This window comes from Calonectris borealis, chromosome 2, assembly GCF_964195595.1.
Source record: "Calonectris borealis chromosome 2, bCalBor7.hap1.2, whole genome shotgun sequence".
In the NCBI taxonomy this organism is placed as follows: domain Eukaryota; kingdom Metazoa; phylum Chordata; class Aves; order Procellariiformes; family Procellariidae; genus Calonectris; species Calonectris borealis.
Window position 1 is genome coordinate 41,683,458 of NC_134313.1, and position 20,716 is coordinate 41,704,173.

At 42.9% G+C, this 20,716-nt stretch overlaps 1 long non-coding RNA gene across 1 annotated transcript in view; it reads right to left on the reverse strand.

The window, feature by feature from the left end:
• Nucleotides 1-2,333: 2,333 nt before the first annotated feature.
• LOC142078185 (uncharacterized) overlaps nucleotides 2,334-20,716 on the reverse strand; it is a 55,896-nt gene continuing 37,513 nt past the window's right edge. The window contains exon 5 of the long non-coding RNA XR_012672149.1: nucleotides 2,334-2,498. This is a non-coding gene — a long non-coding RNA (uncharacterized LOC142078185). The remainder of the gene's footprint in view (nucleotides 2,499-20,716) is intronic.

Sequence of the window (20,716 nt, forward strand, 5' to 3'; positions counted from 1 at the left end):
TGAAAGAGTGCAGCGTATTAGGTATAAGTCAGAGAATCAGAGGTAGATTCCTCTCATTGAAAGTGGTGTAATACCACTGACATCAGCTAAGTACCACAGATTGCCACCACTGTGTTTTAAAGAAGAACTCGACATTTGATCTCATTCTTTTTCACGAATCCACCTTATATGGCCATCAGGCTTAGTCCTTTTGTCTTTGCTATGCTGCTACTGCTGTAATTAATCTTTTTCCAACCACCCTATTGGCAATTTCCCTAATGCACACATCCTCCCTCTCCCTCCCTCCCTCTCTCTTCCAATTCCTCTCTGCTGTGCACTTCCCCCTCCCCAGCCTTTTGGGAAAACATCATCTCTTCAGTTAGCCTGTGAGCCAGATTGTCTTTAAACTCTTCTTATCTATGCACAGAAGTCTTTTACTCAGATGTATCTGTGCCCTGAATATGGGCTTGGTTACTCAAATGATGATATAAATTAAACCTAGGCTTCACATTAACATAAACACTAACATATCCACTTGGCAGTGTGGGTGTAAGTAAAATCTTGTTAACAGACTTCAAGTTCTGACTGGAGGGTACACGTTATTATTTTAAATAATTCGTTATTTTTTTCTATCAAAACAAAACTTATTGGAAGTAACTCATTTTGAGTCTTGTGAGTCATTTGAAATTAAAAATCATTCCTTAATACATTTTTAGCTATCAAATTGAAGCTAATTTCAAATCAAAATATTTTCAAGCAAATAAAATTGGGATTTTTTTCCTAGAAAATACTGAGATGAAAATTCTGACCAGTATAACAAAATCAGTATCTGAAATGTAATTTCAGTTAATCCCAGCAGGCAGATCCTATTGGAAAAACATCTTCCAAGTAATCTCCTCAAGAGGTAGGGGGAAGATAGTCCTTGGGCTCTGGGTTGCTTTTGCCATGTGCTGTATCCAAAGCGAGGACTGGAGACTTTTGCCTGCAGTGGTGGGCCAGTGAACTCCTGGGAGGGAAGCGAGCGTGGCCAGGCAGCCCCTGCTCACCCCTGCCTTGCGCTCTCATGGTGCTGGAGTCGGGGGGATTCAGCAGCCACGGGCACTGGCCTCTCTGGCATTGTCTTGCCAGCTGAACCTTCAGCTGTCCTTGCCTGTTGAACCTTTTGCTTATATTAACATTTGTGCTCCTTGTATCGCAACGGCGGGGATGTCTGTCTTTGTACAACCCACCCAGTTACACAATCTACTGGTTATGTGATTCTTTACAAAAATAAAGAGGCAGGAAGTTTAAGCTAAAACTTTTAATAAATTCTCATAATAATAACAGCAAATAGACAGATTGATATGTGTAGTACAGCACTTCCCCAAATTGCTTTTTCCCTTACAAAGCAACCCCCTTGCTTTCCTGACACAGCTCCTGTGATGACAGGTGCACTCTCTGATTGCCTGTATCAGGCCTGTGAAACATTTAAATCCTCCTATTCCTGGTGAAAGCCGCCATCCCTTCTTGATCCATGTGTCGTGCTGTGCATTGCACGCCCTAATAGTACGAATAGCATTAGAGACACCGGGGTGGAAGTTAGGTGTGCAGGGAGCAGTCAGCCAGGTGCACGCTCCCTGGACATTGAAGTGAGTGCAGCCACTTTTTCCCAGGTGCTCTTTCATCCAGATCCACCTTCAGGAGCCAACACAAAATATGGTGGCCTGGGTCGCCTGAATAGCAGAAAGGCAGACACTCCATGGATATTCATGCTACTGTGAGATAACGCAGTTCTTCATGACCAGACAGGTTAACTCCAGGAGTCCTTACCATCCTGCCTTCTGTAACCAATTGGCACATCCCACATTGACGTTGATGATTGTCCAAAGACTGGATTATGGCCAAGCAGTATTTTCTTAGGTTTCAGTTCACACACACAGAGGCAGAAAATGAACATATTTCTGCCACTGATGTTCCCAGAACAATTTAGGTGTTTTATTTCCCCAGAGATAACCATGATTTTGGTGGGAAAAACAGCAATAATAGATTTCATGTTCTTCTATCAACACAGCACTGACATCTCCTTTGCCAACGATAGTCCACGCCAGCAACAGATTTGCAGCAGTGTGGAGTAAACTGCTGACAAAGGATGATGGAAATCTACCTCTGGAGTTCGTGAGGGTGTCAGATCTAAAGTGTCTTAGCACTGAAGAAGTAAAGAAAACTCCTTGCACAGTTCCTTGGAAGTCCTGGCCCTCCCAGATCTGTAGGATGGGCCTTTTTGTCCTTGTGCTCTTGCTCCACCGTCAGTGGTCAGCACATAAGGACTCTGAAACCTTTCATGGCTACAGTCAGAGGTCTCCAGATGGTCCACATGATCCACTGACCTGTGTGTGAGATCACCCTCTGAACACCATCAGAAAGCTCTATACCATGTCCCATGGAAGCACCAGCTTTCATCTCTCTGGTCTCTCTTGGGTCTGCTGAAGGCAGAGTGACGGGATGAGGTTTCCTGCCTGTAGGGTCAGCACTGCCTGCATCTGCACACAGAGGAACAGGCAGTCACCGTTCGGACCACAGTATGAAACATTTCAAAGGTCTGCCTCAGCTTTGCAGAAGTCTTGGTACTGCGACAACGTGGCCATCACTAAATGGGTATAACTCAAAAGAAGTGCGGCAGAGTGGACACATGCCAGCGAGCTTGAATGTCCAGACCAAGATAAACCCTGTGGTAAAGGGTCAATGGTGTTTTTCCTGCCTCTTATTTGCCACTTGCCTGCGTTCCAAGTTTCAATCATATATTGGTTGTCTCCCTCATTTCAAATTAATTTATGCAAAGTGTCTACCTGTTACACTGACTGGATTTTTTCCTGAGCATTTTAGGGAGATGCAGAGGCCGCCTTCATTCAGATTGTTCAACAATCTTATCCATAACCTCTTCCTAACAGGTGTTCAACACATCCCAACAGGATACATTCATCCTGAAGCTTCCTTGCTGCTTCAAACAAAACCTCATATTCCCTCTGCCTTCCCTTTCTCCTTCCTTTGATCCATCCCTTTTTAAGCTTTGTTTGCGCTATTAATTATCGAGAGTTCAGCGCTGTCAGCACATTCAACACAGTGGAGAACAAAGGGCAGAAAACAGCCCCACCCAAAATGAGTTTACAGGCTAATGAAGGCAAACAAAACCCTACACTTGGCTGGGTGCACAGGGTGGCAGACTGAATGGTAACTTCTGGGCTGGGGGGGGGCTGTCCTTTAAAAAGCACATTTTTGAGTGGACTAGAGTCTGCTGATTCACAGAAGAAAAGAGTTTAAGGGGAAAGTTCCTGAAAGTGAAAATGAAAGCCTGATGAAGCGATTTTTGGGCAAAGGGACGCCAGACAGATGGAGATAGGGAGATGGGTGGGTGCAGAACGTAAGTCGGGAGAGATATGCGGCTTAAAGAGCTAATCAGTAAGAGGGCAAAGGCACCCAGACACCCTGTGAAGACACTCGCATAAAGAACCAGGGACAGATGGAGCCAGAGCTGTGCAGAGCCTTTGAAGGAGCAGATAAGCAGGTTGAATTTAATGGGGGAATGTGAGAGGTTGTAATTGAAGAGCTCAGGACACTGAGGATCATTAAGAATTTGCAAGGAGAATTGAGCACTGCATGAGGGGCTTGGAAAATCTCCACATTTGAAGGTTTTAAGAACAAGTTAGATAAACATCTGTTGGGAATGTTGTAGATGTGGCTGATCCTGCCCTGGGGCAAGCGATAGGCCCGATGACCTTTTGAGCTCCCTTCCCGTTTTCTGTGTGGGTGTGGTAGGCCGGGAAGATAATTTGCCAGATGGTAAACACATTTTTGCCCAGATTGAAGCTGAATAAGGAGTACTGATTCGAGGGACGAGGGGATCCCAGGCTGCACAACTATGCGAAGGTATCACATGAAAGCTGGGGAGGAGGAGAAAGAATTAGGTTACTGCACTGTCTTTTCTGTTGAACGTCAGCCAAGTATATCAATGGGAGGGGAATAAGAGAAAGAGGAGATGAAAAATGGGTCAAAGATTGCAAGTGTAAATTCACAGTTGTGTTCGATATGATGAAATTGTTCCTGTGAAAACTATTGTATCGTTGAATGCCACTGTGTATTCACTCACAAGGCCATAAGTGTGTCTTTCCCAGACTAGCTATAATAGAGATCTTCATGTCTCTACTCTAAACAGACAATGCCAAGGGGGTGAGCAGAAGCAAGGAGAAGCACTTTACTCCAGCTAGTCCGCAGGTGAAGTGGAAAGGAAAGAAGAGCCAGTGGCAAAACAAAGGAATCGGGTATTGGAACACACACACGGAAGACACTCACTGAGATGGCAGCGAGAGAGGGTTTAAAGTTAGAGAAGGGAACAAAACGATATGCCTTTGTAAGAGGAAGACACTCTTTATTGACAAGACCAACAGTACTAAAGGGAGCTGAATGAAACTTTTGGTTTAAAAAACAATTCGGTGTTGCAGAGAAAATATTTTCTGTGTTTTTAAATGGCTCTGAATGGAGCCCAAAGACTGCATCCAGAATGAGGAGGAAATCGAGGCAGTGGAAATGCATGGAGGCTATATCGCTTTATTAACCTTACCTAGATTCACATGCTTCTTGTATTATTTAGAAAAGATCAGTCAAGTTTTAGACCCTTAAGCAAACTGGCTGTCTGTGTGTTCTTACACAGAGATTTTTTTTTACCTGCATCTATCATGTGCCCTTGAAGAAACAAAATGTAAACCAGATGAAGACTGATATTCCTTCAGTGGGATACAAGGAGACATAACAACTGCTGAGAAGAATTGGGCAGAGAAGGTACCAGTTCCAGAGCTAGACTATTAGACTGAGGAATGCCTACTGGTGCCAGGCATGAGGTTTGCTCCTGAAATGCAGGATAGATGCTTAAAGCCAGGAACAGGGTTTAGCCTGTTCTCAGTCCCAGTAAGATAAGGACTTACAACCTCCACAGTCCGGACACTATCATGACCATCTGGTGAGAGTCCAGTCATGTCAATTTGCCAAGGACCCCGGGGAATTCATACTGGTAACGAAGAAGGAAGGAAAATAAAAAAAATAGAATCCAGTTCATATAAAGCTGAGTTTGAGCTGATGAGGACATCATAGCAATGTTAGAGCCATGGAAGAAGACTAGAGACAGAATGGCCAGGCAGTGGGTCAAGGACAAGGTGATGGTCATGCGAGCTATCAGCATGGACAGGGGAATGGGCTGCCAAGGAATTACCAGACGATGAAAATGAGAACAGGCTAAAGACAGAGCCAAAATAACAAAGAATCACTGAAGGATTGGTCATAAAGGGAAGGCTGAGAAGGAGGGAAGCACGGTCAAAGATGTCTAAGGAGAGAATAATCAATGAGAAATTGATTATTTGAGTTATCATTGGTAACTCAGTAGTCACAGGCAGACTGGGTAAGACGAAAATAGCGAGAAGCCTTGGCAGCAGCCAGGAAAGGTCATGTTGGCCTTGACAAACACCCTGTTAGTGGATGAAGGTACCTTATTTCAGTCCCACAGCAGAGTAAAGGATGGGAGATTCAATGGAAGTCAAGTGGTGGCAGTAGGAGGCACTTTCACAAAGTTTAAAGTCAAAGGTAGATAGAAGTTGCTGAGAAAGGAAAAGCCTAGATTAGATTTTAAAAGACTGAGGAGATGAGAGGTGGGTCAGATGACAGAGGGAAAAGAAATTTAAATGGTGGGAAAGTAAAGTGTCTGTGACCTGGAGGATAGGGATGAGCCCAACACTTTCAGGTCTTTGTTCATGCATATGTGCGCTATCTATTAGCATTTCTAAAACTGAAAACCTCCTCACTCTAAGTAGTGATAACCTGTAGAGGCTGATGAACGGATGACAGGAGAACTCAGGGCTATCGCTACTGAAAGTAGGCTCCTGGCACAGCCAACCAGTCACAGCAGACCTCTGCTGTAGAGCACAAGTACCATCTAGGTGCCCAGCTTCCACATCCCATCTGCATAGCTTCAAAAAAGTGCCCAAAGTCCATCCAGAGTGACTTTGAAACGGCATGAAAATTATGTTCCTGCTCCTATGCCAGCATCTTTTGTTATACAGGAAGGATCACAGCTTTGTGACAGTGACTCACCACCCATACCTGGATGTTATTTCAGCTAGTTTCTCTGCCTCCATTTTGCCTAGCAGTAGGCATAATACAGTGCTGAGCTCACTGAAAATGGGTAGGAACTCTGACATACAGAGCTAAAAATCACAGATCTCACTCTTCCATGTGGCAGCAGCAAATTTGCTATCTTCTGTGCATGTGAGTGTGTGTGTATGTGTATATATATGTATATATGTATGCATGAATCATAAATGATCTATCATTATTAATTCATTAGATATTCATTGTAATTACCCTGCTTGTGATGAATTCATTTGCTATTAATTTAGATGTCATATGTACACTACTTTTGTAAAGATTGCCATATGATTCAGCCTTAATTAATCTATCTCTAAAGCAAAATGCTAACAATCAATTCACATTACTGGGATGCTTAGGCTGTCGGCAGGAGCACGTTTATTATTATTATTATTATTTATGGACACAAGGAAGAAGACATTATAATATTTGTGATCATCTATGTGTTCCATACAGTAGGATATTTTAGTCCCAATATAGCTATATATCTGCATGGCCTTGCTTAACTGATTTGTCTAATCGATTTGTGAATGTCCTTATCTTTAAAGATGTCACCTTGTATTTACAATCATTGGCAGGTCATTATCCATAAAGATATCTCAACTCATTTTTTTCTTCAGCAATGAATCCTATTACTTATCCGCTGTACACCAAAAATCTCTTTTCACTCTCTTACGCTTCTTTTTGGGGTGGAGGAATTTATAAGGAGGTATCAAAGGTTTAAAAACAATCCATGAGACATTTGTATTCCAGAATGGGACTTATGTAAATAATGAAGTGACACTCAATTTAGAGAAGGCTTTATTACTAAAGAAGGAAATCTTATTTTAATCACATCTCAATTCAGTTGAACTCCAGTTCAGTTTTCTCAGTGCTGTAGTAAGAACACTGAGTGCAAACATTGATTATGGTAAGATATACAGAAGCATCAAATAAGAACAAGCGATATTTCTGTTTAAATGCACCTCGTCCTTCACCATAAGAAAGCACGAAAGCTATCAAAATGGAAGCACGTTTAGAACAAGTAAGAACTATGAACTCTATTTAAATAAAATGTAAATAACTAAAACCAAAGTAAAGCTGCGATACGTAAGGAATGTACTGCAGGAAACAATGAGATATGGAATTTCTGTTATGTATAGACTTCCATAATATTCTTACAATTATTTTGGATACAAGATTATTCCTTGTAGCCCTCTTGGTACTTTCAATTTCCAAATCCTGGGAACAGGATACTTACGCCTGCTGAGATCTTTTTTCCTAAGTTTTGTTTTCATTTTCCTCTGATGCAATGTTGCATTTTATGTAGAGGCAGTGAATAGCTTATTGTAAAATAGAGGATTAATATTAATGCACATTCTTAGCAGCTTTTATCAGGAATACAGTGTGAGCCTCCTTGAAAGATTTTTTTTGTCCTTTTCTTGGGGTATGACAGTATGATGTATATGATCTATCATGCTCATTTCCTTCACGCATTCTTAGCCCTACTGGAGCAGCCTTAGAGTGATGGTAATCTTATGAAAACTCAAAATGATTTGTTTATTACTGAAGGTTTATTTAAGGCTGTCACCATGACCTATATCCATTAGTAACCTCAAGAATTCTTAAAGGGACACTGGTCCCATTACCTGCTATTTTCAGCCGTATTCCACAAGAGTAGAAAGCTAAGGCTGTTGCTTCTAAGAGCTTTTTATAAATTATATTGCTCTCCTTCCCTCCCCATCAACCTTCTTTGTTCTACAGATCTCTTGCCTGGAAAAAGGTTTAATCCCTCCCATATCACTCAAACAGCACATCTAAGGGCACTGAAAGAAGGGAAATGAGTTAGCTACATCCGTGTATTCCAGTGTATTGACTTTCAGCAATTTGACTCTACTGGCAAATTGTTTTGAATAAAAAAGAACATGAGCCCAGATTCACTCAGGGGATACAAAGACCTAACGCAGCACAGAAGTCCACTACCTACGTGGCCTTTGCATTTACAATTTTTCACCCTAATTTACTTAGAGACAGGTCACCTAAGGTACCCTCCTTTCTTCCAAGAAGACTGCACAGCTACAGGAAAAGCCCCTGTCCCAGCTACCTAAGAAGGTCTGAAGTATATATATTTTTTCACCCTGTTTTGAAGAATTATGTTCTTGCCTCCCATTTCCCCAGACAAAGCCCTAAGTTATGATCCCTCACCACTGCAGCCAGTCCTGTCGAAAACATAACACTTTGCATTTCACTTATGTTCAGATGGAAGCCAGAGCCACATCCTGACTAGCTGCTACAGAATCCTTCTGGCATACCTTTAGGCTGAAAGACTGTTCCAATCCATGACATCCAAGGTGCAAGTGAGGCCGCAGTTTCAGTTTTTGCCAGAAAAGGGCAGGCACTAACCCCAGAGAGGACCTGTGGCCATGAGTTCTGTGTAGCGAGAGGTGGCTGCTCCCCATGTGAGCACAGTCAGTAGCTATGTAGGATCTCCTCTCACGACGTACCAGGATGGGCCTATCTTACAACATGTTACAGCTATATTATATGTAACTATATTACAACAAAGCAACTTGGCTGCCAACAGAGAAGAGTCTATCTCAAGCCTATAGTATAGGAATGGCAGGATTTTACTGCTTGCATCCAGACAGGTGTTATTTTTCCAGAAAGAAACCCCAGTTGTGTATTCACAGGACCAGAAGTTAAGTCAAGTTGAAAGGGACTTCAGGAAGTCTCTGGTTCAAGCTCAGCTATAAGATCAGAATAGGTTGGCCAGGGCCTTGTCCAGTCTGGTTTTTAAAACCTCCAAAGATGGAGATTGCACAACCTCTTGGAGACTTGTTCCACTGTCATCATGGGGGAAAAGGTTTTTCTTACCTGAACCTCTCCATCTGAACCTCTCTTACCTCAACATTTGTCCATCAACTCTCACCCTTCTGACATGCCCCTCCATGAAGAGCCTGGCTGTGTCTTCTCAATAATGTCCTCAGAGGTGCAGGTGTGCTGCTAAGAAAGATGGGGTTTTGCTCTTTACATCCAGACTTGGTGCATTGTAGTCAGGTTCCTCTGAAGCAATCCCAGATCCCTTAGTCCCTCGCTCCATTTGATTGACGTCTTTCAGGGGGGCCTGAAACTGGGTGTGGTATTCTAGTTGCCATCTAAGGAGTGCTGAACAAAGAGGGATAACGAGTCCCCTCCCTGTACTGGCCATGCTGTTAATACCGCCCACGATGCTGTTGGCATTCTTTCCTGCTGGAGCACACTGCAGGCTCATGTTCATCTTGCTGTCTGTCAGCAAGGACCCCAGGTCCTTCTCAGCAGAGCTGCTCCCCAGCTGGAGTGTCCCCAGCCTGTGTCACTGCAAGGTGATTCCAGGTGCAGGACTTTGCATTTGTCATTGTTGCATTTCGTAAAGCTCCTGTTGGCCCATTCCTCCAGCCTGTCTAGGTCCCTCTGGATGCTGACTCTGCTCTCAAGCATATCAGTGGGTCCCCATTCCCTCCTCTGCCCCCCATTTTGGTGTCATTTGCAAATGTGACAAGTGCACTCTGTCATCTCCTCCAGGTCAAGACAAGTCCCAGTACAGTCCCCTGTAGTTCTTCACTTGTTATCAGCCTCCAGGTAATGTATAATCCATTAGCCTCTACCTTCTGAGCCCGACCATCCAACCCAGTTGAATGCTATAACCACTTTGTGGTTTGTATTCCCACCAGTGTTGCATACACAGCTGCGCAGGGACTCATCTTTGAAAGCAAAAAAAACAGAAAACTGGAAAGTGGTGTCACACCAGGTGCCCCATGGCTTGGTGTTTATTATGCCTTTCTAAGCCTGAGTTCAGTCCTCCTAGAGCAGATGAGAACTTTCTTGCCATGCCCCATGGAAGGAAATTATGTAAAAAGATGGGCACCACCAAAGCTAATCATAGTCTTAGGCACACCTAGCTTTTCAGGATTCTCCAAAGACTCCTAAATGGAGTTCACAGACCCATCTGCCTTAAATCTGGACCAGGCTGAAGCTTCGTGCTATAGAAAGGTGATCATCTCCACAGAACAAACACTTCTGAGCACGTGGGGAAATCAGAAAACTTCCAGGTTAAGGATAGGCAAGATCTACTGGCATTTTCCATAGACTCACCCCTACAGCTTCCTGTTCAGCATGCTACTTTCTGTATTTCCTATTCTCAGGCATGTAATTCTTCTGCATTAGATAAGGGAGTCTGTCATCTACTCTGGGTTATGAATTCCCCAAGATGATAGGACATAAAAGAGTAAAGGTTTACTGTATGAGTTTGTGAATGTAGTTCAAAATTACAGGGTTTACCTCCATAATCCAGACTATCTCAATTAGCACGTATGCTTTTCCTGTCTGGCTAAATCAACGTATTTCCCTCGGTAACATCCCCTCCTGCCACAACGTCTTTTCCACCTGAAATCTCCTAGTTTATTTTGCCTTACCCATGGACCTGGCTATGTTGAGCTCTGCATAAAATCTGCTGAGGAATGAAAGAGGTGCTATTAAGCTATACTTAATGTTCTAACCTGGGAGAAAACAGAAACCTCCTTCTCTTGTCTTCTTTCTTGTAGAGGGACAGAAAAACTTGTTGCCCTCTCAGAACCTGACATCACATAATGTAACTCTTTACACTTAAGCCCTGGTCTAAGGGTTCAGATCACAGGCTTGAATCACCCCTTTGCTTGGTCTGAGAACTCGTATGTCTCGTACAAGACAGACGTGAACAGGCTGTGGCACAAAGTCAAACCCCAGAGTCAAGAGGCTGGATCAGGTCAAGTCTGTAGGCCATAAAACTGGACATAAGGAAAGACCTGAGGCACCTAAAAAAGTGGTGAATAAAATCTCTTCTCAGCCCCAGCTGAGGACTGAAAGCTACAGATGGGATTCAGAGTCCTGTACATCCACGCAGGGTTCAAATTTCTATCTTCCATACCAATAGAAAGAGCCCTGAATACCCAGCCATAGGGGCATTAGAGGGGAGGAAAGAAGATCCCTATTACAGTCTCTTTTACCAGGAATTTGAAACCTGTTTTACATAAAACAGGAATAGAATAAACTCAGCAGAAGACCTCATGTGCTGTACAAGGAGCCTTGACAGTCCTGAATGTCACCCATACATCAGGCTTAAAACACTGCTGTGCATCCAGGTCACAGACCTCATCTGGCCTAAGTGTCCCCTAGGAAGATGCCCATACCCCAGAATCCATACCCCCAGAATAATCGGTCAGCTCGCAAAAAAATACAAAACCAGTACCGTGAAGGATCAAGCTGCCTGGCTGTCATTTCCCCAAGATTTATGAATGCCCAGAATGTGAATTAAAACAAAATCCTTTAGAGAGCATTTTTATTCTAAACCTTTTTTGTATTAAGACAAAACTTTTGGCCTATGTAATGCCTGTGCTCTTAAGGTGCATCAATATACACAATTGAAACCAGTCCCTACAAATGTTTAAATGTGCCAATGATATCAATAAATAATGAGAGAGGTTACTTTCAAATAAATTACTGTTTCAGTCATCCCAAGTTCAAGAACCTAAGGAACTGAAACAAAAATGAGAACTTTTCTATGCTTGTATTTTCAAAATCTCCATTTTCTCTGATTATAAGGGTATGATAGTCCATATGGTGAGAGATGATTTTTAAAGTTTGCAGATTTCACCCTTCAACTGTTGGGAAATGTGTTTTCTTTTGTAGCAAGGCAAATTGAGGCATCATTTGAAATTCTTCCTGGGTAAGGAAACTTAGACTCACTTTTAGCTATAAGAAAGCGGACCTTCTTTGGGACACTACAATTCCAATCACAGCAAATGGCCCACAAGGACCATCTGTTGCTCTGTTGAAATGCTTGAATAAAAGGGTAAAAGAAGAGGAGATAGCTGATAAATCAGCGCTCTCCTGAAACATCTATGTGCATCTATGTTACATCTAAAATAGCTTAGTGCTGTCAAGGGGGGATAAGGAATTCTTCCCATATGGGTGGGGGAGCATGGACGGAAACTTCTAATTGAGTGCCGTGTCGAAGGAAATTTGAAGTCCAGATAGGTAGTTCGGACACAGGGCTGTGTGCATTTTGAGTATCTTTCTATAAGCTACGACTTAGCTCAGCTGCAAATTGCTTGCATAAATGAAGAAATCACAGTGTGAAATCGTATGCCTGGTGCTATGCAGGAGGTCAGACCAGATGAGCATAATGGGCCCTTCTGGCCTAAGAACCTATGGAGTCTACCAAATCTTGCAGAAGGCAATGTGTATGCACACAAAAAACATGAAAATCAAGTACGTAGTTACAGTAACACTGTATTTTAAATGGGGATCTAAAACTAAACACTGTAATTTAGTCAGAGGTTATTTTTTATTTACTGAAGCGTACGGCAGATGTAAATTAAACTGATCTATAGATTCAATCACTCACCAGATTTGTCCAAACTATAGAGATTATTCTATCAAAATCCTATATATTTATATATTTTATATATTTTGGAACAAAACTCAAAATAAACGTCAGGGTTAGTGGGTGCTATCACAGAGAGGCCTTTTCAAATCACCAGCATCTGCCTCTAAACACTAACTGGCTTGCTCACAACTGAACTGCACACAAGAAAGATTGGCATCTGGTAATGAAAGTATTGCTTCCCGGCAATGTTGGGTAAACATCATTTTGATTAAATCATTTGGGGTTTAATAAAGAAGAACGGGTGCTGCAGAAACACCACAAAAGTGGCTGGATCCCCGTCAGGCACAAGATATATAAATACACACACGCATATGTATGTGGATATATGTATATAAGCACTCTCTTGTGAATGTTTTTGGCTGCCTTGTGCGTCGTGGAGCCCTCGGCGGCCGGGGGACCGGGCCGGGGCCGGGCGGGGGGAGGCGCTCAGCGCCCGCGGGGCCAGCGGCAGCGGGGCGCCCGGGAGCGGGGTCAGGAAAGGGTGTCCCCCCTCGGTTCCCCTGCCCCAAACCCGTTCGGCTCGGCACAAGCCGTGGCGGCAGGACGGCGGCAGCGGCGCGGGGCCGGTAGCCGGCAGGTGGAGCACAAGGCTAGAAACTGGGCTGGGGGAAAGCGCTCGCTTGGGCTGCAAAATTGCCGAGTGTTTTGATTCATAAAATGCATAAATCCTCCAAGATGAATAATAACAGGAAAACGCAGTGACTGTGCGCTTCCTACAAGGCGAAAATTCTCAAAGTCCCAGCACCCGTGCTGTGACCGCCTGTATTTAGCCTTTAATTCAGATTTGGACGGCAGTTCTGTAGGTAGTTTGAGGAGATTTGTGCACCTTCTGTGGGTTTCTGTCTCGGTTTCACTCACCTTCGTGGTCTCAGGAAGTGTGTTTCCATCGCTGTTCTGCACTTTAACAGTATAGCATGCAATAACTGCTGTTTGGTATTGTAAGACCTATCATGCGTTGTGAACGTAGCAGCTTATAAAGTCTGAGAAGCAGAATAGTTCAGTTTTTTAAAAGTGTATTTAAAAAAAAAAAAAAAAAGCATTTTCAGGAGCACTTAAAAAAAAAGTTTTTAGATGAATGACCCACAAGCAGAGATAAAGCCCTGAATTTCAAGGTCCTATAACTCTTGCAGAAGCTTCATCATCATTGTCACAGCTTACGTACAACATTGATTTTTGTGTTATTATCCAGACCAGCCAGGACATAATGTGTGAACATCTACCATCTATTTTTCCACTGCCTTTTATTTCTAATGTGCCTCAGCCTCTGAGCAAATGTGAATTCGAGTCCCTTAGTTCAGTCGAATTTATTATCCTTAAGGGAGGGGGACCGAAATCACAATTGTAAGTGCTCCCTCCGCTCACACACGCATGCACGCACACACACACTAGATGTGCTGTCTGTGCACCACTCCCCTATTGTTTTCACTGTAACTGATTTTGGCACCAGCTCTTTAGCACTTTGGAAGGGCCTTCATTAGCACTGGGACACTGTCCAAAAGGAATCCAGAAAAATCAACACATGGCTGCTCTTGTTCTCATGATAAATGACAGCTTTGGCTGAAAAACAACAACAGTAAGGAAGCAAAACAAAACCCAAAAAGCAACAAGGGTAGCCATAATGTGAATAGGAGAAGTCAGACATGACTAACTCAGCCTGGATGGGGGAATGGGCTTGGCTGGCTGGGGGCAGGGGGATTCCTCCCTCGGTACTGTATTAAAAAAGTGGTTTGGCCTTTATGCTGACATGGGGGGTTCATTCTCAGAGGGGAGAGATGCAGGGGAACGGGGAAAGACTAGGACCAGACAACACCACTTTGGTGACACGAAGGAAAGGGCACCAGCACAGTGGGTTGCGGAAAATAAAATGTCTGCCATCCTCCATCACCAAGAGGAAGAGGCATCCACGTCCCTTATATAAAGCAGAGCTTACAAACGCAGAGAATGTATTAGGCTGCTGTATTAACCCATTTATTCCCCAATGGCTGTGTTTACACTCAAATCCTGAAGTGCTTACTCGGGCAAAACTCCCAGTTGACCTAGTCCTGAAGGCTTTAATCAGGAAGTATGCCCAGTGACTTCAATGGGAGCTTTGTCTCAATAACTATCCAGGATATGGCCCATAGGGATCTTGAAACTAGAACTAATTGAATTTTTTGCACGACATGCCTTTTCACTTGAAAAGAACCCTTTTTATCCAAAAACAATTCTTCACAAAATGCGTCAGTCATTTTTCTTTATTATTGGAAATTTTCTATCATATTTTACCAGAATGCTCACAGACCTTTCACTCTGTACAGTAAAAAAAAAAAAACCCAAAGACAAAAACCAAACAAAAAAACCCTGAAAAAAACTCAAATCCTTATGGAGATTTTTATTCTTTCACTAAGAAAAAGATTGGCAAGCAAATAGTTTTGAAACAATGTTGGTGAAAACTGTGGAAAATACCTAGGGAATGTCGAAAGAAAAAGTAAAGTCCTTTTTTTAAAGCAAGGAAAATGGGCTTATAGAGATTTTGTTGTTGCTATTGTTACAAACTCACTCCTTGCATTTTGATTTCTTCCATTAAAAACTACGATATACTACCAGTGAATGCACGAGTTTGCATATACAGTTATCTTAAATCACCACAGCCAATTTTTGAACTCATTTTGGAGCCTCTAAAAAGGAAACAAATGTCAGCCCTGACCTGTGAAGTCTTCCATACACTTAAGCACATGAGCTATGGGGAGTCCTTCAAGTCGCACAAAATTCAACAAATATTTCAGAACAGGCTCACATTCAGTACAGAAGATGATGTGGAAAGAAAGACCATAAAGAAATTTTTGAGGCAAATGTCCACAAATCTGTGAAAAGATGTACAAACCCATCACAACTGTGACAAAATTCTCCTGAAACTGCTTAGAAAGTGGGGTTTGTGCCTTTATTTTCAAGCCTGAGAATAGATTGCTTTTCCAAAAATGTATTTCAGGGTCTGGAGTCCAATCCAAGAGAGTTTTAAAATACATTTTGAACCTATGTTTTCAAATGAGAACATCTATTGAATTTCATGGGGGGGGGAAACCATTTTGCAGGGTGCAAATCCGCTGTAAATAAACTGAAGCAACGTTTTCCAGAAATCCTTCATGAGCTTTGCACACCACGTGTCTCATCCAAACTTGGCACATATCAGATGGCTGGTCAACAGTGACCCATGAGAATACACACAAGACCCTCACACATCAGCTGCATTACAACTTGTTCATTACCACGCACAGCATCCCACATTGATCATGAATATATATCATTAGAAAACAGGCTGTACACTGATGAGAAGGAGTTTGGAAATTGTCCTGCTTGCAATTCATGAGGAGTGCATTTCTGATAGATTTTTAGACTGTTGACTTAATACGGTTAAAAGATAAACAAGTATTTTATTGGAACTTGCACCTACATCTCTATCTATGCAAAAATATTTAGAGAAAAGCCCTACATAGTGATTTTGAGTTTGCTACAAAGCCAAAGGCCTGATGAGGTTTGCTGAGCGATCCCCTCTAGTCTCTGAATTTGAATCAAGGTTTTGAACAAGCTTGGGTCAGGCATTTGTTCTGAAACGACATGAACTAGCACCTCTTTGTTTTCAGATGAGCTTCACGTAAAGCTGGATCTTTGCAAGGCTACAAATCAAACAAAAATTCAGGGACATTAGTAGATTAGAGCTGATCCTTTCCCATATCTCCCTTGTGAAGCTAAATCACTGGGTACAATCAGTTGAGCCACTTCTAAATTCCCCTTCACACCCACCCAATTAAACTTTTATCATATGGGTTGATCCCATGATATAAAACACAAGTGTGTCTTAATGCAATTTGAAGTCGCAGGCAGCCTTCTGGGAGAAGGGCAGATGCCTGATGTACCTTAAGCTGATGTATTGGATGCTGTTTTTCCCTGCTTTATGCCATTAGTACACTTGTTCACCGTCTCCCCTACCACATTGCCATCAGGGAGATCTAAGCTTGGCAGCAGGCTGGGATCCCTGCCTCTAAGCTGAAAGAGGTTGAGCTATTTGCAGAAATAATGCTTTCCAGACGTACTAAACAGCACTCATCTTTCCAGATGGAGGGGCATTAGTGTTGCTTCCAGCCATCTCTTCACCTTCTGGTGTACTTGCCACTCCTCCCGTATGCACCACGAGCCTTATGCTTCAGATACCTCTCCTGCACGCTGAGAAACTCTGCGACCTGCCTGCACCTTGCAGCCCTGGGAGCCAGCTGGAGGAGGGATATCGCCCATCCCATTTCAGTGGGGGGACTCCTATCAGACGGGAAACGGGGAGCTCCAAAAGGAGCCAAACATTCATGGACCCTTTTTCCCTCCCGCAGTCTGTATTTCTATTTAAAGGATTCAAAAAGGAGAGGAGTTGGCAGGTAGAGGGTTTGCTGAAGGTAAGCGCTGATGGCAGCCAAACTGAAGGCACAGAGAGAGAGAAAGTCAGTGATGAAGAGGTAATGGCCCCCTTGCTAAACTGAAGCTTTTAATGGTCCCACAAGACCTGCAGACTGTCTGGTCCAACGACTAAGGGCTAAGAGCCAAGCCTTGAACATGCAGATCTTGGATCTGTGGCACACCAGGCTACACCAACCCTGACGAGGTCATCTGGATCACATGAATGCTTCAAGTCAAACAACTGAAAAAAATTTATTTTTTCTTTCTTTTTTTTTCCTTTTTTTGTTCTTCATGTGAATCCCCAGTGGAAGAAATCCACCGAACAAGCATGTTGATTTTGGCAAAGGCACACACAGTCACTCTGTTCTAAAGATGAGCTGACACGTGCAGATTCACAGATTAGCCATTTCTAAAGGTTAATTAAATATTGCCATTGTTTTCCAAGCTATTAATGTATGTTATTCTATTTTTCTCTGTTAAAGAACATCTGGGGTTTAGAGTTAAAAAATATGCAACCCTCCGTCCCCCTTCGAAAAAGGTCTTAAAAAACACACACAAGAGTGTCTCCTTCAAAAATATGGCATGTCCATCTTCAGAGTCACATTACAAAGTTGAGGAAAAAAATCTTTGAAAAAATATTAGGAAAAATGTTCTTCCATAGATCAAAACATTTGATGTGCATTCTTGTCTGCCGAGCGCGTCTCAGAACTAGCTCACACACAGTAAATGAACTGTAGGAGAGGCTCCTGGTATTAGTCAGCCCGTCGTTATTTGCTGAAGTTACTGAAAGTGATTACATTCAGATATGTTCCTACTCCATCCTTTGGTGCCAGGATGTATGACAGCCAGTTTTGTTTCTAGTGCTGGCACTGCCGGGTAAATGAAGTGGATCTGTACAGCTTTCCTTATCCCTGTCCTGTGTCCCTCCTCGGCAGTTTGGACTCAGCTTATGAACAGATTTGAGGTGAAAGAAAGAATGAGTAGGATTAAGAGAGTGGAGGTGTAGAAACCCTGATTTGGTAGAGGTTTCTTGGCAGGGATGTAAATGACTACGAAAGATTCAAGGCAGTCCTAGCCCTAGCGATCAGGCTTGGCAGTGGGAGCAAAGGAAAGCCAGGCTTTGCTTGCAGCTTTACTCCACTGTTCCTGTGATACCTGAGACCAACCAGCTTCATTCCTTGCACCAAACCTCCTTCATTACATCTCCAAGCCCAGGCGTTAGGCAGTCTGAAAAAGCAAAGTGATAACATTTGACTCCTCTTTGCACAGATAATAACAACTGCTTAAGATGCACAGAAAAAAAAGGCATCTAATCCAATATCTCCTGGGCCTCCATTTACCTCTCTGTCAAGCAATGACAGTTACATACAGGTAACTCTCAGGTGTGTCAGGAAGTTTAAGTTACTAATGCCAAAAAAGTACTTGGAAGTTCTTAGCTGTAAGGAACACAGAAACATAAAATACTGTTCTAAGAATGAGAATGTGATTTTGCATATTCGATCGCTATTCGTCATCAGCCGGACTTCGAGCTTCAACTTCATGCTATCTGTGCTAATCAAAGTTCCATGCAAATCCTAAAGAAGATATTCACCATCCCTGATGCTTGTTCTGGACCCAACCGTGTTTAGGTCCCTGTCATCAGTTAGTGTATATTTTTGCCAACTCAGTGGCAATGAACAAACTAAATCTGCTGATGATACAAGCCACAGACCAGCGGTGGTCTAATTCATGTCCTTCTGCATGACCTTACCACCTCTGTAACCAAGCTGTGGTAGTAACTGGTCCCTTTCTCACCCCCTTTCTAGGATGGCAAGCTGTGGTGGATTGCTTCCCCTGTTTACCCAGTCAGACAAGCAGAGGTGAAGGGAGCCCTGCGTTGCCTCCTGCATCCCTCTATAAGGCATCAGGGGCCAGAAAAGCAAGGGAATAGCACTGATGGTGGTGGGTAAGTCTGGCTTGGAGCAAGACCAACCAGCTTTTACAGTTTGCCTACCATACCCTATGCTGCCATGAACTCAGTTATCTGTACTCTATGCCACCATGTGCAGCCGGTTTCCCCAACACACTGCCTGGTGCTATTATACCCAGCCCTTCCTGATCCTGCTGGGGTCACAACAGTCAGATGAGATGAGGATAACTCTGTTATTTATTTCTATCATGTTCTGCTTGGAAGGTTTGATGATTCCTCCTAACAAGCATTTTACTAGTCGACAAAAAGTTATCCATATTGCAGTGCTTGTTCTGACCTGTGAGTTAGCAAACAATAAATCTTAATTACACTTAAATGCCAGAAATCTGCAAAGAATGAGGCAATATTAGTCAGCTGTGAATTGGTCCTGACTCCTGCCTCTGCTTTGGCTGGAGATCAGCTGCAGGAATACACAAATTAGTTTTTGATTTGTTTGTACCAGTACAATCAGTTGTAGCTGTTCCTTAAGAGCATTTCCAGTATTAGTGGGCTTACTGGCATTCATCCCATTAGCATCTCAGATGCAGGTGGCATCTGGAAAGTTTTATTTTAAAAGACTTTTAGTATTGTACTTAGGTTAATAAGAAAGCGTTATTTTTAAATATCTCGGCAGTTTTCCAGAGTGCAGCTCAGTCTCATGACATCTGCTCAGTGGATACTTGTTACCTTTGGGTTTATTGAAAGAAACCCTCTGAATAACCTTTTTGTTAGCAATCTGCTTTATAGGCCCTGCAACGGAATAGCGTTGGAGTGCAAATGGAGTCGCTAGCAGAGGGGATTTTCTATGCTGTAACAAGCTCTTTGGTATTCTGGCACTTACATGTCATAACGTTCAATAAAATCGCCCAGGCCTCCTCCTCATTTCCCTCTTTGTGAGATTCTGCCATCTTTATTCAAGAACTGGAGCTCAGCTGACAGCCCAGCTCGGCTCAGCTCAGCGGATGCGGTGCAGTTCCCACTTTGGAAATGGGGGCCCGGGGAAGATTTCACTGCTGCGGTATAGGCAGCTCTATCACGCGCTGTTTTAAACACTGCGATGAGGCCAATCTTAAGCGACTGCTCCTACTTTTTGGGAGTGTTGACAAATTACATCGCCTGAGTAATGGCTCATTCGCATGAATGAAAAGGAATGCAAAAGGAAAATGAAAGGAATCACCAATTCCTTTTCCAAATTTCACCCGTTCCAATATTTAGCATTCAACAGGAAAATGATTTAATGGAAATCCTGTTGGTGAACAAAAGGTTTTCATTTATACGGAGCAAAGTAAGTCCTGTTGCCAGAAAGAAAAACATACCCTTCATGAAATTCACCTTTATTACTAGCTGACAGAGCATAGCTGGTAAACCAAACTAGCTATTCAGCAACTGCCGTAAATTAAACCAAAGCAGAAACTGTTTTTACAAAAGGATCGGCTGGAGCTCGGGCTCCTGTTTGGTGACATCATTCTCAATGCACTAAGCCAAATTTTGCAGATTAAAGAACAAACAAGCTGCAAACATAAACCAAAGTGAAGGAATTGAAATGGTCTTTTCCTGTGAAACACCAGCGTAAGAACTGAGTATCACTCTGAAGACTTAGTCAGGGCCAAAACCTGGGTTGATTCTGGTGTGGCTACACAGAAATCAAAACAGCAAAAGTGCAAACAGAGGCTGAGCTGATTCACAATCCCTAAATGTTTTACAACTTGGTGTAGTTTCTCTTCCAGCATAAGGCCTCGATCTCTTTAAATATAGGT